A 13,477-nucleotide genomic window follows, 5' to 3' on the forward strand; every position below is an offset into this window, starting at 1 on the left:
CTAATCAAAACTGAAACATTTAGCATCATAAATGGCAAGTTCCTAGCATCTTTCTTTTTTTTTTATAAGTTAAGTGAAAAATAAATAAATACAAATAGCTTCCTGAGGTTTAACAAGGTGAACGTTCCTCCCATACTGACACTTTGTATGTATTGCAGACTGCCCTCCATGGTATTGGTTGAGTGTAACCAACTAATTTTAACTAATTTTATTGCATTCATTGAAATAAATCACTCATGCACATAATAGGCAAAATGACAAATATCAACCAAGATCATAATCTTTTGAGCCCAGTCATTTATTTTCTAATCATGCTATAAGTTGGGGAAAAATACCGATGACTACTTCAAATCATTTGTTTTTGTCTGACCCAAAGATAGTTAATCTAAAATAATAAATGAGAAAAGCACCAAATCTTCACACCTGCAAAGCTCTAACTAGCGAATCTTTGATATTTAGTTGAAATGATTATCTAAGCAGTTACCCAATTATTTTCTATACAATAAACTGATGTTTTTCTGAATGTGTAAATTGGCACTTGTGAAGCAAACTGTGGGCAATGTAACATTGGGTGCAGCCTTTGTATCATCCATGTCCAGTAGGTGGCCATAGATGCCAAAAAGAAGGCTGTGCTACTCAGACTCAACAACAGTTTGCAACCTTATCTTTTAACCAAAGGTCATTTCAGCATGAGTCACTGTTAGTGGACTGCATCTGTCCCTTGCTGTGTTTGCTATGTAGTTTTGAAAATTAATTTATGAGTCTATATTTTGCGATAACGTTATCAACTGTACCAACATACATACATGCCACTCTGGACCACATATCCCAGCATTTAAACAGGAGAATGAGCAAAGCTGCTGAATCCCATTTAACTCACTATCTACTTTTATCTCCTGATGTAGGAATTAAATTGTATGCTGTAAGTTATATTTCTCAAATTTTTTTAAAAGGGAAGGAGAAAAAAAGAGGATGTACCACCTAACGGTTGTATGCCTGCACAAAACAGTCATGTTGCAGTTACAGTTTACATCCATGTCTGTTCAAACTCATTTGAAGCCATGATAGCCGACAGTGCAGATCACATCTATACAATCACAGATCTACACAATCTGCACTCAAGGTTAGTGCTATTAATTCAGTATCTGACCAAATGCCTCCTCTTAAATGGTCAGAAAATGTTTTTACAGAAGATTTTGACGTCATTTGACCTTTGATCTTATGGTGTATAAAATTTTCTCACTTCATCATCTTATCATATTAGACATATGTGAAATTTTGTCATAATTTGCATGTGAGCTCCAGAGTCATGGAAAAAAACATGTGAGGTCACAGTGACCTTTGACCTTTAACTACCAAAATCTAATCAGGTCATTGTTCAAGTGCCACATTTGGAGAAATTCCCTCAAAGCATTCTTAATTCTAATCATGAGAATAAGACATACGAACGAAAAAAACCCAAATAAATAAATCATATAAGGAACAATTTAGTTGTTTTTTGGTGGGGTTTGTTTACATAAAACTATAATTTGCTCTAGAATGGCGCTCCGTCTTCTCTTACAAAGATGGTAGATTATTCTACTTGACTTCTGGTGAAATTTTGCAGTTTTCTTCACTACATAATCAGCTGCTACAGATAAAATAGAAAAAAATAAAGGTGTTTCATTTTTTCATTGTCTACCCATGTTGAGAGTAATAATACAACAACTACCACCATGTGAGTTTAAATCCTCATGAGAGATCCACCCTGCTATTCACACTCTCATTTCTCAGTGCTGTTGTACTTGTTTTTTGTCTGCTCACAAACAGGAAGAAGATAAGGATAGCTGTTGTTCAAGTCGAGTACTTTGCTCTCTTTGGGTTACTCCATCTCCATTATGTTAAAAGGTGGAGTTCAAGACTACTTAAGGATCCATTTGCATCCATTACTTTCTCACTCTTTGATTTTCTAAATAATCAATACTGTTAACAGGATCCTCTTGTCAGTATTTTTCTCCTCAGTTGTCCTATTGTCTCTCCGGATTTAGAAATATACGAGTGTAAGCTTATTTGGTTATTATCTCTAGAGAAGTGGGCAAGCAAAGTGTGAGGAAAATAAGTAAGTGCTGTGTGAGAAAATTCAATTTATGAACACTCAGTGCCAGTTATTTAAAAGCTGGTATTGCACACATAGCATTCTGAGTCGCTTGTTTCTGCAGTGGCATCACTGCCTGGTAAGATGAAGTGAGACATGTGACATGTGAGCGTGAATGGAGCTGCTTTCAATAAAGACTATTGTCGAGGTCAGCGTGACAACAAGAGAGCGCTCTGTGGAGCAACAGACAACATGACCGGTCAGATTTCAGACATGGGGGAGGAAGGGGTGACACTAAAGCAAGATGAGCAGTTTTTCAGTAGAACAGACTTGGTGTCATGATTCAGTATCTATGAGGTGTTTGCAATGATTAAGCAAAGGTTTTCAAAACAATTCATCAATATATAGTAGAATGTTCCTTAATGTATATAAACTGCTTTGTTTTTAATCCTGCCAAACCTGTACAGACATCACTGTTCTTCAGACACCTTTTACAAGTTTCGCAACCTTTGAACCCTATGCAAATCGGTTCGCTGTATCTCAAAAACATGGGTGAAAAGGCAGTGAGCAACTTGGCAAGAGGTTAGTAGATTTATTCAATATTTTTTAAACAAACTAGGGAAAAAATGGCCAGATATATATTTGTTATAATGTTAGAGAATTATTATTGTTTGAGCCATTTTTACAAGTGATATGATTTATTTATTTATTATTAATATTATTATTTATTTTTTTTTTACATTTGAGGGTCTTTTTTAATATACATTTTTAGAACTGACTTGTATTTTTTTAATGTTATTTTTATTCATTTATTTTTTCACTAATTTATTTTAATTGTTTGGGTTATTTGTAAGTTGCCAATTGCCCTCTTCACATGTCAAAGGTCAGTTTTCAAATGGTTAAATAGTTGTTTTGTTTTGTTTTTCTTTTGTAGTTTCCAAGGAAATTTTACTCAGGCCTAGCCTATTTCTACATTCCTGCTCATTTCACTTTATGCATCACTTGCATAGTTTGAAATTAAAGTGTCTGGAAAGAAACACCCATTCTTGTATCACTCCCAAGGTATTACTAACTGTGGTGCTGGTGGCGTTTAAATCACATTTGCTCAATAGGGTCAGCAGAGTTTTGTCAATAAAGAGACAATAGCAAGTGTCTCTGAGGGATTTCCTAAATCAACATATTCTTACAAAATGACATGCTGAGGTATGCGTGACATTATTTCTGAATCGAGGTTGAGAATAAGTGAAGTGTTAACAGGAACTGAAACTGGGAAACAGTTTCACTTGAGACAACAGAGTGAAACGAAGCTCGGGATGAAATTTGGATCGAGTAATTTGATCCCAGCAGGTGGTTTCAGCTGCACATTCTGTTGCTGTAGCAACCACTGCTCACAAAGTTCCATTACTAATTAAAAAGTTTAAATGATGTTACATCCGCCATCTTGTCAGACCTGTCACCAAGCAAATATAGACATGTTTCAGCTACTCCCATAGACTGTATATATATATTTACTTTATGTATACTTTTTTACAGTCTATGGCTACTCCACAGATAAATTATTTGTCGGTTCTGTTTTTATTGTAGCTATTTTTTGTGACTGTTGATTTGCAATCCAGTAGCGCTAACTGCTAACCAAGCTAGCCATTCGCTAGCTGTCTGAGGCTAATGTGACGCTAATATGACATTCAAATTTGCCTAACTGTAAGTATTGTTGGGCAAACTGTTATGTATTTTATTATTTTGACAATTATGCTGTGTTCCATTCAAAGTCGGAGTTCTTCATTTACAAGTTGAAATTTCTAACTTGTGCACAACACCAAAGAGAAAAAACATGACAGTGACAAACTGGTCAGCAGAGCCGCTACCTTGCACATATAAGCAAAACAGAGGAAAAACTACAAATAAAGATTTACAGTAAACGTTGTACATTTCCTAATGTTATCACATTTTACTTTTTGGCATTTTGAAATTTTCACCGCTTTACAGATTCACTTTTGTACAGAGAGGATTGAGTTCAGAGACTGTTTACTGTAATCATCTGCAAGAGTCTACAAAAAAGTTGTCCATATTAAGGTTAAGAAAGATGAAAATTTTATATCATGTCTATTCATGTTGGGTTAAACCATAGACTGTAAATAAAGACACCGTTATATCTTTTAATATATTATACTATATCTCTTATTATATCTTTATTTACAGTCAAATAGGTCAAACAACATTGAACCACAAGGCTGATGTGAGGCGTCCATGTTTGTTTGGTTTTCATGTACTTACAAAATTGTAGAAGCAACAAGGTGTCACAGTCTGCTGTGTCCTGATTTCATCAGACTTTTGGGAAGATTGGACCAATTGTATCATGAGTTAGTCTGTCTCTGTTTTCACTTGGTCAGATTATTAGTGATTTTGTTTTCTTGGTTTTTGGTTTCTGTGTTTTCTCCTCCTGTGTTCCTGTGCTGCCTTTCCCTCATTTACCATCTACACACCTGCTCTGCATCAGCCTCGTTAGTCCTTCCTGCTCCCCAGTTTCTCTCAGCCAATCAGCTTCCTGCCTGTTCTTCTGCCTCATCACCTTATTCCCCTCACCTGAGCTTCTATGCCCTTTTCCTCCACCTGCACATGATCCCCTCATCTGTTTAGTTTGTATTCAAGTCCTGGTTCTTTATTGTCTTTGTTTAGTCTTTATTGGATCCTTGTTTTGGTCATGTGATTTTCTGTTTGCTCTTTCCTGCTTCAACCTGGAATAAGAGTTGTCGATTTGATCAATTGCTTGTTTTTTGGGTTTTTTTTTTTGCTTATTGTCAGGAAATTTTCTTATAACTTTTTACTTAGTTCATGCTTATTTCTGAGACTTTTCTTGTTAAGTCCCTCATTTTGTAAAAACCAAACCAATTAGCTCAGGATTCAAAGGACATCTTCTACAATCTATACTACTTGTGAATTCAGTTTTTCTGTTACTGTTTGCGTACTTAATCACCTTACAATATATTTCTATATCACTATAATGAAAATTGTTGTCCAGTAATGTTTCCACAGTTTGACATTGCTTCCAGTTAAGACTTAAAAGGCCAAAGCTTGTCTTCAACCTGTATTGGAAATGTGTTTAGCACCTACACACATAATGAGTGCAGAAGAATCACATAAGTGGTTTTGCCAGGAGCCTGTAGACTTGAGTTGACATTGATGAGTGCGTTTTTTTGCTGTCACTGTGCGTTAATCTAAACCTAGTTCTCTCGGTCGCTGTAATAGGATTTAAAGTCTAAAGCAGATCTTCACCTCGGACATTAGCAGCCAAGGATCAGCGTCGTGTCTGCTGACTATTTCCTTTGGTGAAGACAAGGCGGCTTTTTCCAAACACGTTTTTTTCATTGACATTAGAATAGGGACATTTGCATGCTTGTGGTTCCTTTGGTCTGTCAGCAGAGACCATGAATGACCCGCCCAAAGCAGTGTTTTGTTTTCCAATGGTCTGCATTAATGAACCTGAATCACACTTTGGTTTCTCTTCCCTGATTCTGTGCCTTAGGCTGCAGTTTTACTGGAAAAACACAAATCAGCTATTCTGCTGCAGAAAATCTACACTTTCATTTATCAACAGCGTGCCCAAGGCTCCACTCACTTGCATTATATCTGCTTTGTTGTTTCTGCAGACATATCACACAGAAATCATTTCCCTCCTTTGTAGCAAAGTAGCAAACCGGTGCTCTCTTTATTCACACATTTTTTTCCCAGTACTGCTAAGAACAATACTGTTTAAAGCTTTTGCATTGACAAAAACATACACAGCTTGATGAAAACTGTAAAAAGGGGGAAAAAATCAATGCATTGTATTTTTCATACATAAAATAACATTAGGGAAGGGACATAACAGCAGGTAGCAACATTAACAACATAAAATATATTATTTCTGAGTTCAGTCTCCATTTGAAACTTAAGGACAGTCCAGGTTTTCTTGTTCACAGGTGCCAGGCTCTCTACAAGCCTGCTTGCAGCGCGCACACAGACGCTCATTATATTCTGGGCAAAAGGAATTTCATTCATTCATGATGGCAACATCAGACCAACATACACTAGAAACAACATTTTCCAACAAGCTCACACTTTTTTTCTGAGGTAAGCACAACATGCTGTGTTTTGTTTTGTCATTCATAGTAAGCTGTATTATGTTGGATTTACCGGCACAAAGTTCTGCTTCTTTATATCTCAGTAAAGTGCAAGAACTGTCTTCTGTAGTGCACTTTTCTTCCTTTGATCAAAGTTTACCGACCACACCAAAAATAGCAGCTAAATCCTGCAGCAGCGTCGGTTCTACTGTGCAAACTGAGTTGAAGAAATGCACAGAAAAAGCCCATCAGTTAACATTTGCAGTTCATTGATGTGTTTTAGGTCCTCCCTGACCATTTTAAGGGATAAAGGTCCTTTACACTATTGTCTCTGAGGCCTCAGATTCATTCAGTGCTGCCATAGTGGTTCCCATTGGACGGGTTTTCCTGTAAACTGGTGTGTGAGGCTCCTTCCTCCTGTGACACCACTGGGTCCACTGGCTGTTCAAAGAAATTGGACACACAGAAGACCTGCAGAGAAGCAAGCAATGCAATTAAAATACATTCTACTGTATTACTGGAATTGGACATGGTTAAAGTAGAGTCAACATTATTAAAAACACCCCTGCTTATAGACTCTTTAATGCCTTTTTGCTTTTTTAAAAGGTGATTTTTATTTAAATTTAAATAATACATATATAATTATAATCACCTTTGCAACTACATAATTACTTTTTGATGAATAGTTACCTTTTATCTCTAATCTCTTTACCCTTTTATTGTAATCTATCTGTATTCATACAAATAGAGCTGCTTTTTAATAAATTATTCATTATTCTATAATTATTTAGTATTTTTGACAGATTCAATATCACTGCCTCACACTCATTTATTGTTCAAACCCAAATAAATTTGTTTTTCAGTTCTAGTGGCATGCCTTGAATATTTCCACTTGATTTCAATGGGGAAGCAATCAAATATGAAGCTTTTGGGTTTAAATAATTCATGAATAGTTGGAACAAGCTGATACAGAATTTATAGTGTATCACACTGTTTGACATTACGTTGTAAGATGATTTTTTTTCCACCTTTAAGGTCTTTAAGGGGGAAACAAAAGTGGTAAAACTGCATGCTGCACATTTTAAAAGCAGCCAATGTGCTCTTTTTAACTGTGCTTTATAAATAAACTTGACTTTTTCAAATGCTAATTGTGATCATTCTCAGAAAAAAACATTGTGCCTTTACATGAAACGTACTGTGAGAGTAGCCACTAAACCTCCCTGCAGGAGGCCAGTGAGCACGTCACTCCAGTGATGTTTGTAGTCTGACACTCGGGACAGACCCACATACACCGCAGTGGCGATCAGGAAGAACTGGATGGTGGGACGCAGAAGCCTAGACCACTCTGACCTCAGTCTGGCTTGAATGTACAGCTGCAGGAGGAAGAGGAAATGATTCAATAACAGAAACAAGCTGTGGGGTCACACCTAGGCATACAATTTATATTGCCCAAGGCAATATTTACAGTACAGGTGGTGGCAGCAATTGCAGAGTTGTATAGTTTATGGTCTGTTTAAACAGTGACCAAAAAAGTTTTTAGAGTAAAATTGACTGCATTAGCTTATGAAACCAGATATAGACAATAAAGCTAATAAAGCAAAACTGTAGATTGAAATTGACCTTTTTTGCATTTCAGACACTAGTTTTACAGTAAAAACAATGTACTTACTACAAGGAACATCATGCAGTACATAGAGAAAGATGAATGACCTGAGTAGAAGGACAGTCTGCAAAAAATAAACAAGAGAGAACGAAATTAGGCATCATCAGCTTATTAAAGTTAAATTAATAAAAAAGAGGGTTTATCATAATCAAACTCTATCACTCTTTTTTTAACACGAAGATATAAATCTACACATAGATTAAAGAGAAAATCTTTAATGTGTGCTGTGACTTAGCAGGAGCTTTTTCTGAGAAAATAACTCTACATCATCAGTGTTATCTCAACAGAAAACACAAATAAGGGGTGTCTATCAGGTATGGATCTCAGCTGACTGCATCCGTTTTGACTATTTTCCTTTTAATCTGTCTCTTACGAGAACAACTTTAATTGCAATACTTAAAGCAACAGTGCTTGCAGAACTAACATTACACTTCCACAATGATGGCATCCAAATATCAGCAGTTACTGCGGTTTAAGCACAGTGCAGAGCAGCGGTGATAGGCTAACAGGTGGAATACACACACAGAGACTCAAATGCAGCTGGACTTTCCACCACAACGGAGAGAAAAGCTCAGACTACAACACACACAGAGGGACCATGACTTAATTCTCAGCTCAGGACGCCATTACTGCACTATATCTTTAATTCTGAATATTGTATAGAGCTCTTTTAATCACTGGAGTATCCCTTTAAGGAATGCCAGCTTGAAACTATGAGTTACATTTAGCTTTATTGGATGACATTTAACCATATTGTCCACAGAAATTACACATATTGCAAAATAATGTAAATATCTGGGTACTCTTAAATGATCAGGCTTCTTTAGGTGAGATTATATTGCTAACAAATCAGTTATTATCAAGTCAAAGAAAAGGCAATGTATGAATTTTTGCCCTCCTAAAAAATAAAGAAGTAGCTTTTTCATGGTTTACTCCATCTTCAGGACTATTACCTGGCCCCAGCCTCCAGAAACTTCTCTCCAGTTCAGGTGAAGTTCTCGATGTATCCACCAGCTTTGCAGTTGATGGTATTCCAGGCCGGTTTGCATACAGCCAGGAAGTGCGGCCGCAGACGACCGATGGAGTACTTGGCTATGTCTGTCAGAGACTGGCTCGCGGCGGCTCCGAACACGTAGCTCCCCACAGCTTTGTAGACGCACGCCATATACTTGGTCCCCATAGACTGGTTCTTGACGCGAGACAGGTAAACAGAAAGGCACTCGCCGCAGACGATCTGCAACAGATCAAATGAGTAAGCTCAACGATTGACATTAAAAGGTCAGAGGACTTGTGGAAGAAGACGACTGCTGACGTACCACAATCAGCGTGAAGGGGATCATGACTCCTCCCAGCAGCTGGTAGGATATGGTGTCCTCTTTGAGGGGGTACCTGATGGACTCATCATTGCAGAAGAAGCCCCGTTTGAAAGGGTTGTGTTGAGGGGTGAGAATAAAAAATGGCAGTCCAACTGTTGAAATGAATATCGGCAGATAATTAGCATAAATTCAACCTCTTTGTCAGATCACCACTATTACATAATGCTAAAAATTTAACAATTTAGTCACAGAGAACATGATATGCTGGCATCACACAGGTATCCTATCTTAACAAAGAAGCTGGTGACTCTTGTGTGTTTCATTTAGCTGCAAGAGGGGAAAAAATTCACTCTGCTCAAGTTGCACAATAACTGATAACTGATGAAATGCTTGAGGCCTTGAGTTACTACAGAGCAATATTGCAAAAGCCATGTATCTGAGAGTGGAGCAATGCAGGAGTGATTATCTGCAGAGACCAATTATGGTGTTAATATGTAACCACATCACATAAAACATGCTCTGACTGGCTTTGGTATTACAGAGGTACATTGAGATGAGGAAGAAAGGCATTTCCTCCAGGTTGGATCATTGCGTATTATGCTTTTTGGCTTAATGAGTCACAGAACTTTGTTTAGGCTTGTTTGTTTAAACTTACTGTGGTGTAAATTACGATGACTGCTGTCCTTTGAAATTTTGGATAAACACAAACTGGCTGTAAAAGACATCAGAGTTATTCTACTAGTAATATAATTAATCGTTGAAACTACTACTTTGATTTATACGTCTTCCACTTAAAAAGCAGCCCAACATAAACAGCAGGAAAGAGAGGAGCATGAGTAAAGAGGAATAATTTCCATGGATTTATTGTTTTTCAGTTTATTTTATTTATTCCTTCTCTCGCCTGTCTTTTTTTGATATCTGTATTTTAGCTGACAATTTGCTGCATTTTTATATTTTTGTTTGGACGGTATTAAATCACTGGGTGTGAATTCTCAGTGTAACATATTTCTTACATCCAGATATGCCATTTAAAAATGCCATTAGCTTATTAAACGGGTATACGTAGACAGAAGGGTTGAGCAAGTGCACAATTATCTTTATCTGTTCAAACAACTAAATTATCTTTATCCGTACGTGTACTTAAAACGGGTAAAGTTTAAACCTGGATTGGATGGGGGCTGACCAGAGGATAGTGATATGATCATAGTTAATATAATTATTATTTACTGTAAAACAATTTATTTACAGAATAATCTGAGGATTAAGCTTCAGAACTCAAGTCTATCAAATTTCGATAGAAAGGAACATGAAATTTTAAACGAATAACTGAAATTGTTCTCAGAAAGCAGATTAGGTAAAAAGTATAAATACACCGAAAAGAGAAATCACATCATGAAAACAGCTGTGTGGCACAGCTCAAGATGTACATATATGTGAATTAACAAGTAAAGAAAAAGTAATCAATTAGTGATGGGATATTTATGTGACTTTTGTACAACGAGGAAACAGCCTCATTGAAATAAAAAATCTGGGAGGTAACTAAGTACATTAACTCACATACTGTATATTTCTCTAGATACTTTATTAGAGTATTACCATTATACACTACTGTCTTTACATTTCAGAGAGAATTATTCTACTTTTTACCCCATCACAATTATTTGAAAGTTGTAGTTTTGTTTACTAACTAAATATAAATGTAAACATAAAACTTGTTGCATTGTTATAAGAAAACAACATGAGTATATAATCTATTTAAAATCAGCTCCACCCCAAATATGAACAGGAAAACATTGCTTACACATTGATAAATCAGTAAGAAAATATCAAATAATATTAGATGTGAATAAAGGCATTTGAATTGAATATAGAGTAATATAGCATAAACAGTGGGGGGTTTTTTTTCAGCAAAATGGGTATATTTACTGTTGATATTTGAAGTACATTTACCTTGTAATTCTTCTCTACTCTTTCTTAAGCGCACTCTTGGATGACAGACTTTTGAGTCTTTTTACATTGAGGTATTTTGGCTTTTATTTAACCCTTTGAAACCTGGAACATCACTTTTTGTTGTGTTGCTTTCAGCCCTGAGCAAACTGGTGAGATTTCCTTCAAAAACATGGGAAGAAGGCAGCATGGTAAGAAATGTCCAACAAATTGCAAGAAAGTAGGGGACAGAAAAAAAAGTATCTATTTTTAAAATGAGGGGGGAAAAGCTAGAGAAAAACTACATTTATATTGATCATAATTACATTTTTGTTTTAATTATTTAACAAAAAATTATTATCATTTGAATCACGTTTCCAGGTGATTTCCTTGGTTGTTGTTTTTTTCTTAGTATTTTTTATTCTCTTTTTAATTTTTCAAAAACCCCTTTTCATGTAATTTTAACTAATTTATTGCTATTTCTGGAGTAATTTCTTCTTTCGTTGTTAACTGCCTTATTCCCATGTTTTTTTAAAGATATCACGCCAGTTTGCTCAGGTTTTTAAGGGTTAAGTAAAGGATGTGAATACTTTTTCCAGCACTGATTTTACAGGAGTGTCCCACATACTGCATAATAGAGTTTACAAAACAGAGGACAGGATTAATATTAAATATTAATATTAAACTGGACTAATATTTACACTTTAAACAGAGGACAGGTGACTGGAAATAATTGTTCACACCTTCTGGTTTCCAAAACAGAATGGGAGGATTGGTGCACAGTCAGAGCCGGGCCAACCACAAGACCCTGACTAAGCAAAGTGATGAGTGCAGATTAAGCCCAGGGAAAAATGTCTGCGTGCGTGTGTGTGCCTGTGTCTATATCTCTGTCTTTACCAGCTATTAAACTAAGCCGTGTTCCCAGACAGTACAAAGGTTTCTTTTAATTGCAGTATTGTCAGTTACATTTAGCAGCGCTGCAGCTCGTCTCTGTGCTGTGATTACATTACAAACACTGAGCTAAAAATACAGCTTTGCTTGGAAAAAAACACACACAGGGTGGGACTTTGTTGCCCTCTTTTTTTCCATCTTCCTGCCCGGTTCACTAAAACCTCAAGCCGCCTAGTGTGTATGTATATATGACGCGTATGCAAATAATCTGATTTGCTAAAACTTCATATAACAGACTATGTTTGTACCACAACAGTAGCTGTGGGAGTTTGATTACAAAGAAAGACAACTTTAACGAGATTTAAATGTCTTTATAAATAAACAAAACGGATTAAAAGGTTGGTTTAACAAACGGTGGGTCAGGTTTACGTACCGAGGATGAGGCAGATAACGTCCAGCACGATGAGAGGGATCCCTGCAGCTTCAAACATGTTGCGTCTCTGTCTTCTGGTCTCTGTTTGTGTTAAAAATGTCCCGTCCCTGCGGATGTCCCTGCTGGTTTTAGGTGACACGAGACGCAGCCTATCTGCCGCACATGTGTCGCTATTCCAGCACAAATTAAAACAGAGTCATTGTGCTGCCACCAGACTACTCCGGGACTGTCCGAGGAGCTAAAGGGGATTAAAAAATATTTATAGACTACTCTAATGTGAAAAAGAAAACACGGAACTATAGTCTAAATCTAGTCTAACACCAGCACACAGTGAAGAGCCGCTCACCCTCTCAACTGCTCACAAATCATCATAACACAGCAGGATTTCTTCAGCTCATAATACCGCCCTGTCCTCAGATAACAGACGCTTCACCGGTGAGGCACGAGCTCCGCAGGCGCTCCTGTGCCGTTGTGATTAGTGCTGCCTTCACGTGCAGCTGGGAAAAATAAGCACTTAGGGTGAATGCAGCAACCGGCAACCTGTAGTTTTATGTGCAACTCAGAGCTGCAGAGCTGTGACGTTTAGTGGGTGGAGAGGGTTTTATAATAAAAGTGCAATACATCACAATAATGATGATTGTGATCACAATGGATAATTAAACAAAAGTGTGCATTTTAAACAGTTGTATATTTATTATCATTTATTTATTTTATCACAAACACAACAAACATTCTGCACTTTAATACCCGTCCTAATATTATTGGGGGTTATATGTATATGTTCTTTTATATCCTTAAAATATCTGGCAAGTTAGTGTTTCATCTCTATGAATATTTTCACTTACTCCTCAATGAGTTATCTTGGTTTCTGTTTTTTTCTTTATAATATCAAACTATGAGTTTCTTTTGAATACTTACATGTGTTAGCCAGTAGTGAAAGTAGTACTTTACTTAAAAAAGGTAGTAATACCACAGTATATTAGTACTCTGTTACAAGTAAAAGCCATGTATTTAATTTTTACTTAAAAGTATTATTTTCAATATCTACATTAAAGTATCAAAAGTAAAAGTAGG

General features: G+C 36.5%; 1 pseudogene; it reads right to left on the minus strand.

Annotated features, from left to right (window-relative positions):
• Positions 1-5,746: 5,746 nt before the first annotated feature.
• LOC121944885 lies at positions 5,747-12,597 on the minus strand (annotated as a pseudogene).
• Positions 12,598-13,477: the final 880 nt, after the last annotated feature.

Source organism: Plectropomus leopardus, chromosome 6 (genome assembly GCF_008729295.1).
Source record: "Plectropomus leopardus isolate mb chromosome 6, YSFRI_Pleo_2.0, whole genome shotgun sequence".
In the NCBI taxonomy this organism is placed as follows: domain Eukaryota; kingdom Metazoa; phylum Chordata; class Actinopteri; order Perciformes; family Serranidae; genus Plectropomus; species Plectropomus leopardus.